This window comes from Macrosteles quadrilineatus, unplaced genomic scaffold (genome assembly GCF_028750875.1).
Source record: "Macrosteles quadrilineatus isolate MER2022 unplaced genomic scaffold, UCM_ALF_1.0 Scaffold_6__1_contigs__length_79288215, whole genome shotgun sequence".
Classification (NCBI taxonomy): Eukaryota; Metazoa; Arthropoda; class Insecta; order Hemiptera; family Cicadellidae; genus Macrosteles; species Macrosteles quadrilineatus.
The window spans coordinates 4,008,100-4,018,112 of record NW_026542599.1 but is presented as its reverse complement, the minus strand read 5'-3'; positions in this window follow the sequence as shown (position 1 = coordinate 4,018,112).

Genomic DNA, 10,013 nt, shown 5'->3' with positions numbered 1-10,013 from the left:
TACATTAAAAAAATAGCATAGTTTGCTCCTGCTAACAGCTCTATTCCTAGGCTATGCTATGGTTTAATGACGAATACCAAGTTTAATTATTAGGAATGTATCTGTTTAGTCCTTGCAAGAACAAAGCTACTATAGCCAACTTGTTACATTGCCAAGTAGGCCTACATGTTATTTTTACTTTACAAATTTCAACATGTTTAAATTAAAAGCCGATTTCAGGATAAGTTGCTGAATACTGTTTTCTGTACCAACTAGGTTGAAGCACAATTTGCCCTATGCATAATGACAATAAAGGACGATTTCTTGACATTGAAAAGTGTTATTCATAGAACAAGTAACTTATCACTATGGTTAAAAGTTATAGCAATGTCGTTTTTAACATTTAAAGTAAAGGAAGAAAAAACACTCCAATTTCAATAGGCTAGGCTCGGTAACACAAAAAAGTATTTTTAAATCATCGTTTTACAGTTTAAGTGGTCTTAATTGTTGATATAAGACATATATAAATGAATCTATATTAAAGAAATAAAATGAGCTTTTAAAATATAGTTTGGTTGTATGTCCTTTGAACTTAATGAAATTTACATATAAGATGCTTAAAAATAATGCAATATTAAAAAATAAGTACTAAATATGATGGGACACCCAACTATTTGATGCTGTTTTTGTAATGTTAGGTTTACAATGCCAACAAATTAAATAAAATCTAGGAATAATTTGTTTTCTAAGTAATGTTAGATACAATACTGACATTTCTTGTTTAAATGTTTGTTCAATAAAAATGTTGTTGCAATTAATTTTACATTTACCTAATGTGCGTGGAATAAAAAGTAACGTCTTTGGGAAAGTAGCTAAAACTGTAGCTGTAGCTACATTTCATTGTAGCTGTAGTTGTAGCTAGCTACTTTTTCGGAACTGTAGCTGTAGCTGTAGCTAAGCTACTTTTTTGGAAATGTAGCAGTAGTTGTAGCTAGCTACATTTTAAAAGTAGCTTCCCCAACACTGGATAAGAGTATTATCTTTGACTAATGAGGCAATTAGACATTCCATCCAAATGTTAAAGTTGTCGCCAGTTTTTAAATTAAATGATGTAAGCCACCGACAGATGGCGCTGATGTAAATTACTAGTTTCGGTTGAATACACGAACTTGTTTACCAAGTAGAACATGAATGACTTTTTGTGAGTTACTGTAATGACCATCAACGATGTAAGGAACAAAAAATGTTGCCAGCTATTTCCACGTGCTGGCATCAAATATAGAACAGTTTCTATAAAAATTGAAAATTAAATAAAATTGTAGCAAACTGAGGACTTCTGTCTTACAATAAAATATTGTCTTGGACATTCTCTTAGTGTCATAGCTTTGCTTGAATCTAAAATCAAAAAGGTCAAACTTAGATAGTAGCAAGACCATTTTTTGGACCAAAACTCGTTTTGACAAAAAACTTTCAAATAGCCAAAGGCGTAGATGTCGACCTTATTCACTAACTAGACTTCAAGATCGAGCTACTCATCCTACACTCATCTCCATTCATTATTGGATTAAAATACCTACATTCGTATGGTCGCAATTTAAAAATAAAGTATAAGAGACATTCCATCCCCATTTTGAAGTTGTAGCCAGGTTTTTAATAACATTTGTAAGGTTGATGTGAGCCACCTACAGATTGTGCTGGTCTGCCAATTGCACGATGGTTTTTACCAAGTCAAATTGATGAAATGACTTATTATGTGCTATACTGTTATGACCCAGCAACTATGTCAGTAACAAAAAATAATGTACAAAATAGAGTTTTAGACACTAGCGCAATCTGTGACTGGCTCACACAACTACATTTTTTTTTAGAAAAAAATTGGCGACCGCTGATCCATATAGATGGGATGTCTTCTTCTGTATCCAATAGTCAATGGTATAAGTATAGATATACCCAAAAAACATGTTCATGAAAAGCGTTTTATTTCTCTTTAGGGGACACAAAATCTCAATGTAAAAAGAAAGGCTTATTAACATTGATTTATTGAAGAAAAAATTAATTTATTCATTTAAACTTAGCATCTTTAAAATCAATTTTAGGGGAGATTAATTAATTTTTGTGATTACTAATTATTTAATGAATAAAGAAATGTTGAATTGAATTGGATTTATCCATAGGTATGCTCTTTATGCATTACAACACTACCTTCCAATCACCATAAAAATGTTGAATCCTGATTTACATTTACCTAGGAAGGTTATGATATCTGAACCCCCTAGAAATCTGCCCTATGGACTTTCAATGTTCAAGCGTTCAAAGTTCAGAGGTCGGGGTCCAAAATGGCAGCAAAAAGATTGTTAACGTTTATATTTTCTTGGCCTACATTTTCCAAATTCTGTTGTACATTGATAGCTGAAAAATTAGAGTATATTATTGCATGAGATTAATTTGTACATTTACACTACTTGTTTTTCTATGGTGAAGTACTAATTTATTTTTGAAGGGAAAATAAAAAAATGTTAATTCTATTTTACCATCCCGAAAATGCAAAGCATGGTTGAACCAATTAGTTTTAATATAAAGAAATCAAATTCGAAAGCGTTCAGGAGTTTGCTTGTTTAAAATTAAACGTACCTGTTTTTATTTATTTATTTATTGTCCGTAAACCTTGAAATAGATTGTTTAATGTCATTCAGGGTGTAGGCCTAGTCATGTTTTTGAGTTATTTTTTGGCAATTCTTATTCTGGTTGGACAAAATCTATTATAAAGCATTTTATGTAATGATTAATAAAGATTTGATTTGATACCCAAAATATATTTGGGGTATATTATTATCAAACAATCAAACTCGAAAACACTCCTTTTATGCACAGCGAAAGAAAGTAAAAACTGTAAATTAAAAATTCTTAGGAGAATAAGTAAACTGTTGTAGTTTGCTTTACCGTTGATGTATTTTGATAAAATATGGCATTTTTTAAACATTTTTATAAGCTATTGATGTTTTACAAAAAAAAATAAATACTTCAAAAGGCTCGGTTGGGCTGGGCAGGCTTTTGCGTGGTGGAGATAAGATACGTCAATTTGTAAGTGTTTTTCAAGGAGTACTACGAGGTAGACGACCACTTGGAATACCAAGTAATGGAAGACACCTTTAGACTGCTATATCTTCATTAGAAAAGGAGGGCAATAGAGAACGGGAGACCAGGATCCTTTTAGAGGGTTCAGTTCCTACTACGATGGTAAAATAAGGTATGGTAAGTGATATACAATGGTGGTGTGTAGCTACTGTACTCAAAACCAACGTGTGTGAATCGGCCTCCAAATTTTAAACTAGCTGTTCTGAATCATGTTCAGTTTTAATTGACTACTCGTACGTACGACGGGCCAACAGCTTCTTCAAAACAATTACATGTCCGTTGTAAAGAGTTCCTTTTACAAAATAACCAGTTAAAAGGAAATAAAGAAAGTTTATAATGTAAAAGTTGCAGATCAAACTTCGTTTCAAGGAAGTTTAACCTGGGTGAGAGAACTGTTATTTAACATTTACCTCTTTAGGAGAAGATTGTGAAATATACTATTTGTCGTTGTGATGTATTATAAAATTAGTGGGAAAAACTGCACACATGATTGTCAGAAAAGAGAAAAGAAAAGAGCATATTAGTTTATAACTATGTTTTCAGGAGTTCAAAATGCACACTGTAGACAAATATATCTTGATGTGTTATGATTATTCTAAATGTATTTTGCAAGCAGTCACATAAGTTTCCCTTGTCCCTTGAGCAGTAAGCCACACTGTGTGAGTTGACATGGAGATATCATTTGTTATGCATAGGTTAAGTTTTGAGAAGGCATTCCCTGTGTCCCTTGCAAAACTTGGGGTCAATTTGCATTTAGACAAACTATACTTATTTCAAATAGGCTTCATAGACTTGGTTTTAATAGCAGACTTTTTTTGTGAAGTTTATATGTACGTAAATTTGATGTCATTATAATTTTGAAAATGTAAGTTTAATGGGAGAGTGCATAACAAATCGTAAAATCTATTTTTAAATAGAAAAACATCTTTTAGTCGACATTCGCTCACTAAAACTTCATCTAAATTAACAAAAACGCAAGACTAAACTCACATAAAACATACATCAGATTTTAAATGGGAAAATAAGTCTACTTGGACTACTAAAAGCCATTGGCAAATAAATCTAGTACCACACCTAATACATAAAAACTCCAAACATTAAACAGATAAAAAAAAAATCAATAGAATTGATAATTATTTTAATAGTGATTAGTATTAAATCTACTCATAATTAAAAGATATTATGTAGGCATATTTTCATTATTATTACAATTAATTCCATAATTTTATTTTTTTGAGGATTTGTACAGTTCATCAATGAAACCTCAGTGGATGCAAATATTTTTTGAAGTAAATAAAGTTTGCTGGATCAATCCTGAGAAAAGTCAGTTTTTAATGGTTCAACACTGGACCCAGCTGTTCCTTATCGTTGTGCTGTAAATAAAATGATCCTCGCTAATGAAACAGCTGATCTTAGTCAGTAGCAAAGCTGCACAGATTATCACACTCCATTCTACACTCATCCTTCACTAATAAGTGGGTTAAAATACCTACGCACCTAGGTGGCGTCCACATCTCAGTTAGTTAATAATTGAACATTTTGAAGCAACAAATGTAAAAATAAAACAAAATAAATAGATAAATATATATTAATACATAAACATTTATAAAAATAAGAACAAGTCGTGTTTTTTGTTTTTAGCTTCTATGGACATAAACATCAGTCCCGGGTAAAAGTCTTCAGTGCCACCTATGGTAAAAGAATCTTTCCTATAGAGAAAATTTGCTAAAATCGACAGAAAAAAATTTACCTGAGGGATGATTAATAATTTCTTAACCCTGCTCTGATGTAGACCCCGATGGTCCATCCTCCATTTTGAGAGAGAGAATGAGTGAGAGGCAGAAATACATAGAAGAGAGAGAGAGAGAGAGAGAGATGGTCAATCGCAGGTAGTCTGATGAGTTGGTCGGAGTTTATTACAAGGAGGCAACCAATCATCTCTCCCTTTCAATCATCCATTCAGACCTCCGATTGACCTACGCGAGCAAATATCTTACATTATCTTAAACCTAAAGTTTAAAAAATGAACAAAATATGTTACCCCCTTAATCATCTATTCCCAAGTGTTCCTAAAATAACTATACTCAAGTTAAATGAAATAAACTTATTTAGATTGGTAAAATGCATTTACCATAATAGAACATTTTACAATTTTCCATCGTAAACAACATGTTGAGTCATATCAATCACGTACATCAAGCCTCATCTGGTTGATATGATTACGCCAAGCCTGGGATTGGTTTACGCTCCGTGTGGCGGAAATGACGGAAATATGCGGCGATTTTGAGGTAATATCTCTTGTAGCTACTTTGTATACATGTGCTACATAATGATAAGTAAAGATAAATTATAGTTGTTTAATTTACCTAAATCACATCTATACATCACAAATCATTTTCCAATAAAATCCCCATAAAATAACGAAAAAATCTGATTTTTCCAAAAATGGCCCGAACGATTTTGATAAAAATTGTTGTATGTTATAGTCCTTTAAATTCTGAACAAAATTTTACAAATCCCATTTCCGTATATTTACTCTCACCGCTTACACATGATAAAGGTTGTTGACAAACTTATGGGAGGAAGTATGTGTCAGAATGCTGATACCGTTTATATTTAATTGTTAAGCCATTTAAGTCGGTTATTTTATAATAATGGTGTTATACTGGTATTAAACTACTAAAAGAGGTTAAATGTACTGTATATCGGACAGAAGAATATAAAAAACCATATCCAGCTAATCGTACAAGAGTAACTGTAAATCTGTAATGGTGTATGTTTAATAAGTGACTGAATAAAAGCCAGTACAACTAAATGTGGTCAATTGTAAAATAATGTAGCAACTGCAGATTAGAAGTAAATCCAAACGTTTTAAAATATGACTTTTGCAACCTACCTGTTATAGCTAGAAAGCTAGTTTATTTCCCTTCTACAATAACAAACATTTATATGCATACGAGCATTTATATTGAAAATTTCCACAATAAATTTCAGCAACAACAAACTCCTGATAACATCTGTTCGTCAGCATTGTTGCGATGCGTTAGTCACTGGGATCGCGGAACGTCGCAACAATGGGATCGTGGAACAACGCACCCGCGCCGGCGACCCGTCGTCGAAAATTACAACCACAGACTATAGAGTAAACCACATATTCTATAATCTGTGCCACAACGCTCAAGACTCTAGTTTAACAATGTAATTTATAGTTTTTTGCTGTTAAATACTCTAGGTAAAAACAGTCGTATTCATCCCATTTCACAGTAATACACTCTCAATGTTATCCGAATGTATATCATGCATAAACGCAATCATTTCTTATAATATAGCACAATTAAATTTAACCTTTCTTAAATCATAGTACGAGCACAGTATTACGATATTCACAATTTAATAATGGTATTCACAAAATTAGGAACTGAGCTAAATATTACATTAAACTATATTACTATCTACTAACTATATAACTTATAATTTAGTAACTATTAGTGAAAATAATACTACTAATGACTGTTGATTACTTTCGTAATTGCATTGTAACGAAAATATATTTTTCGTGTCGAACTATTTACCTATTTTAATGTTATATTAATTTAAATAGTATATAATACATACATAGGCTACATAATTAATATTCCATAAATAATATAATAAATAATATTATAATACATTGTATTGTAGCGCATTAAAACGTTGGCTAATAAACTAACCAAAACCTAATTCATTGTCAGCTGATCAGCTGATCAGCAAGTCCTCTACTCGCATGACGTGCTCGTTTCTTATTGGTCCATTGTTGACTTGTAACTGTCGTTGAACTGTAAGATGTATTTCATGTTACTACGCGTAGTATTCGTAGTGAATTTTTAGTGAATGTTAGTATCTGTTAGTGTGTATTAGTAGACATTTAGTTAAAAGTGTTAGTGTCAAGTGACTCATTCAGTGATAATATTTATGCAGATTTTCCTGCGACGACATGCATCTTTGTTCTGGAGATTCATTGCAGTATTAATTCTGGTATGTATTTTCAATTATTCAGCATTATTAAACAAGCTTAAATTTTCTGAAAAAATTAAACCAAAGTTGATTACGCAATGGTCTACTTGTTGTTTTATGATAATATCCTAGTCTAGCGTACATTAGAATGATTAAATAATGGCTCTATCATTCATATGGCTTATTTTGTTTTAGAAAATGACTACTTAGGTTTTCGCTGAATCAGTGCTTTATTTAGGCTTACTAAAACTGAATGAAGTGTTGATAAACGGTACTTCTAATGATAAAATTGATATTCTTGCTAAGTTTGCAAACTTTTGCAACTACAGTACATATTTTCAACCTTTTGGTAAAATATTAACATAGTTATTTTTATTCGACCTTCATAGTCATAATCGGAAAAAATAGCCCTTATAAAATTTTAGTTTCATTAAATTTAGGGACATCTAGGCCCTATTTATCATTTCTAACGTAAAAGGACTGTATTACCATTGATTGCTGCCGATAGGATGTAAATAAATAAATAATTAATCTTAGCCTAACAATAATAAAACACATTTTGAAGGGCAGTATATTTAAATTGTGACTAAGCCTTGAGTTAATCAATTTCCAATTAAGATGCAGTTTAGAATTGAATATAGCATAGCCCAAACAAGGGCCACATTTATTTATAGAAACATAATTACTAACAAGCTTATTTAAGAGCTTTATTTTAAACTGTGATTTAGCCTGAAAGAAAATAGTATATATTTTTATGTTATTAGGCCTATTGATAAAAATACATCAACAACCAAATAAAGCCACAAAAATGAAGATACTTCGTTGGTATATTCTTAACAAAATACAAAATATAATATTTTATCTCCTAAGTTTACGTAAGCTCTGTTTAATATTTTTTGTAAAAAAAACCTGAATTATTAAGCTTTAAGAAACTCTAAATTAATTATCGTTTTTTATATTTGCATTTCAAGTAAAATTTACATTTCTATGAATTGTCATTGGCAATAAAATATTTAGAAGTAATTTCAAGCAGGCTTTTTTGGCTCCAATTTTATTGGAGAGTGTTCCTTTTACGTGTTATAATTTCGATAGTTTAATAGGGCCTACAACATAAAACCACTATTGAAGATACCTCCTGTAAAAATTGCTATGGTCAAAGTATATGTTGATGTACCTTTAGTAATAAAGTTGTATCACACAAAATAGTTTTCTAATAAAGTCCATTTTATTTTCAAGAAATTCAACTAATGTAAACATAAACCATAACAAACAATACTAATAATTAATACACTACAGCTGTTATGTCACACCTTTGATAAGCTTTTAACGCTTATTTAAATACATAAATAGTAAAAACAACTTTGTTTTCAGGTTATTGGTTGCAGTCGTACCAAAGGTAAGAATTTATATCTCTGAGTGTTTGGGGTGTTAAATAATTTCTTGTATCCAGGCTTCGGGTAGGTTTACTATACGAATACGTTCTACCGGTTCGAAGTACCTTATAGAAACATACATAGAATTAAGTTGGTACTATTTCAACCGCGTGAAGGGAAGAAGTGTTATTCAGTTGGTGTTGTTGGCCAGTTAACTAAAACATCAACAGAAAGAAGACTATCGAGAAACGCAATTTTCTATATTTTCCAACAACAAGCCGGATGATTTAAATATCGATATGTTGTTTAAAGAATCGACGCTGACAGTTTTTAGTCTACGAAATTTCTTGTGCCTACGTAATTGTAAGCAACATTATATTCTCTTGTTACATGTATCTTGGCAATTGTATACATTATTTCATTGTTTGTGTCTTGTGTCTTGCTAAACAAGTCCAATATGATGTGAACACCTTCATCAAGCTGCATAGAGATTAATTTATTATAAGCAATTGATTAAAATTAAATAATCCTTCTATCGTACAGATTTATTAAAGGGGAAATAAAAATAGTACGCAAGTGACCAATATGGAATTGTTATTTTTAAATCAAGACAGTAAAAATGTACAGTTCGTTTAAAATAAATACAAAACAAAATTAATTTTGAAATAGAATGCATATTTAGATTAGGCTAAGCTATTAACCTTTTGAAGTTTTGGTTTTAACTTACTTTTTTGGTAGTAAAGTTAAATGAAAAAGATAATTTTCACATTGGTTTGGCTAAATCATGGGCATACGTATTAGAGGAGGTTATTCATGGGTCCATTGGTATATTGGTTTTGGAAACAAAAAAGTAGTGTATATACAGGTTAATTATAGTGTAGGTCATACCATTATAAATAGCTGGGAGCTTTACGTACCATAGCTGTAAAGATGTAAAGGTTTCTTAAATAAGCATTGGAGAAAACCCTAAGTTAAATTCATATAAATGCCTTTGTTCACATCATATCGGTCAAATTTCAGCTGAAGCCAACCAAAGGTAGGAAGCATTTAATTTTGTTTGTCTTAGATTTACGTGTTATAATTTAGCCTGGATACATGGAAAAATATCTGCCAACATTAATTCTATGAATTAGCTTTACTAAATGAAATTTCGTAGTACTTGGTAATGGTTAAAGAGTGACTTGAAATACAATTTAAATTAAAATATATTTGGTAAAGATATAACAATGTTATACTTTTGTTAACTTCGGAGCAGTGAAAAGAGTTTGATAGCTGCAAAGTTTAGTTGATATTACATTAAGAAACCTACTGTGACTTCTGCATCGTTACTAAGAAAACAGGTTGGTTTAGTTACACTGCTTTTTGTCTGGTTTAGTAGGTATAATAATTTTCATATGTTTAGGCTGGTATCTTGGCCTTAGTAATAAGGGTTATTCTATAAATTTTAATATTATTTATTTACTATTAAATCTTTGAAAGGCTCCGTAATATTTTTTAAATGGTTTACTTTTAGTTTGTCAGGATATTAACTCA